Source organism: Marmota marmota, unplaced genomic scaffold (genome assembly GCF_001458135.2).
Source record: "Marmota marmota marmota unplaced genomic scaffold, marMar, whole genome shotgun sequence".
NCBI classification, from domain to species: domain Eukaryota; kingdom Metazoa; phylum Chordata; class Mammalia; order Rodentia; family Sciuridae; genus Marmota; species Marmota marmota.
Window position 1 is genome coordinate 911,185 of NW_026000261.1, and position 1,532 is coordinate 912,716.

Consider the following 1,532-nt stretch of genomic DNA (forward strand, 5'->3'; position numbering starts at 1 on the left):
AAATCTGGAGTCTTCACAGCTTCAGAGAGAAAGGCAGAGGTTGCCTCCTCAATGGAGTTCTCTCCACTTAATGTCCAGAAGGAGGAGGATGGCAGCATCTCTTCCTTCTGTGGCAGCCGGTCCAGTGCTCACTCAAGATCACCTTCCTCAGGCAGATAAGAATGCCACAGGGCTCGGAAGGCAGAGATTCACTTGTGTGGGTTAAAAGTCAGCATTTCCAGAAGCAAGTGAGCTCCAGACCCCTCCATCTCAGGAACCACTGACTGTGCCGGACTAGATGCTCTGGGGGGAAAGGCTCTTGGGGTAGACATATATCTCGGGCCAGTCATCCTCTAGCCCAGTCAGGTAAAAAAAAAAAAAAAATTTTTGCCCAGTTGATCAGCTTCAGAGTTTCTACAGAAGAGAGGCTTCTGAGGAAACATCTCTGCAAAGATATAGCCAGTGCTCCACATGTCCAGAGGGGTTGCATATGTAGAGTGCAGAGAACTTTGGGAGCACAGACCAGAGTGTAACAACCACAGGTGTAAGGGCCATCTGGTAGCTGTATATTCTGGCCAGACCAAAGTCTGCCAGCTTGACTGTCCCACCATTTGGCACCAGAATATTCTCTGGCTTTAGGTCTCGATGAATGATGTAATTGGCATGAAGAAAATCTAGGCCTGTTAGAAACTAGTGCATCAGATCCTTGACAGCCTCAGCTGGAAAGCCTGGTGGCGGTGCCTGCTTTGTTCAGATAGGTCCTTAGGTCTTGGGCATCATGCTCAAACATTAGGGTCACCTTGATCTCCTGGTCAGGGAAGTGATACAGGCATCCATCAGCCAGACAACATTGGGATGTTCAAAAGCCTCTAGGCGCTTCAATAAGGCCACCTCACAAATTGTGCTGATGGGAAGGCCACCTCCAGCTCCTTCTCTATTGGAGACTCTCACACTCTCGAGGGCCACTGTGGGGATCTCAGGCTTTGTACACCATCCCATAGGCACAGCCACTGGCTCATATGTGAGGTAGCCATTCTCAGATCAGGGGAGAACCTCACACCAGGAGCTGCAGAGACAGGCTGATTATGGGGACCCTGAAGCCAGTTCCTTTGGTGCCATGTACTCGAGATGGGTTGGGCTGGGTAGAGCTGGGTGGGGTCAGGTCGGGGCAGCTGGACATTACAGGTGGGACCATAAACATAGGCTGCAGGCTAAAGAGGCCCCTCACCCCCATCCTCACCATGTGACTAGCTGTAGAGTAGTATTACTTGTCTAGTTTAGAAATTCGTAGCATGTTTTATTCTAGCAACTTGGAAGTTTGTGGTTTTTTTGTTTGTTTGCTTTGCACTTTGACTAACATCTGAGCTCCCACAGAGTTAAATTCTATGCCTACTTTTTTCCTGACCACGGTTCAAATGATCCTGTCACTTGGCTTAATATATATATTTCTCTCACATATATTCCTCCCAATATCTCATTCTCTCTCTCTCTCTCTCTACACACACACACACACACACACACACACACAGATAACTGAGTCTTTTCTTTTTTTT

At 48.2% G+C, this 1,532-nt stretch overlaps 1 pseudogene; it reads right to left on the reverse strand.

Annotated features, from left to right (window-relative positions):
• Positions 1 to 128: 128 nt before the first annotated feature.
• Positions 129 to 1,213, reverse strand: LOC107152432 (annotated as a pseudogene).
• Positions 1,214 to 1,532: the final 319 nt, after the last annotated feature.